Here is a 422-nt window from a genome sequence, read left to right as displayed (position 1 = left end):
AACTGGATCTTTAGCCTGGCCCCATCTGAACAGAGAAAAAGAATGTGTTTTTGGGTTACGTTAGGTTGGCAGAGTAAAAAACCCTGAATTCTCTTACTATGCCAGCTAATTTTCCTGAAAACTTCTTAGCTGGCTATAATCCTGTCTTTATTGCAAAAAGTGTGGTTTATATATCGAGATAGTTAGCTCAGTGTCAAATCTTAGAAGAAAGTCTAAGACCTTTCCCTGCAGCCATTCTCAACAAAATAACTTTGTAATTTCTCTATCTTCCATCCTAGATATTTCTACTGTCACCATGGTCTCTAAGCTCATCAGAGGAACTGTGAGGTTGTTGCTAGCTTGGGTAAGTGGTTTAACTAGTCCAAGGCAACAAAGAGCTAAATGTTCTCAAAGTTATATGAATAACTTCCTCGGGGTCTGGG

The sequence above is a fragment of the Pygoscelis adeliae genome, unplaced genomic scaffold (assembly GCF_000699105.1).
Source record: "Pygoscelis adeliae isolate BGI_AS28 unplaced genomic scaffold, ASM69910v1 Scaffold232, whole genome shotgun sequence".
Lineage (NCBI taxonomy): Eukaryota > Metazoa > Chordata > Aves > Sphenisciformes > Spheniscidae > Pygoscelis > Pygoscelis adeliae.
This window is presented reverse-complemented; position numbering follows the sequence as displayed.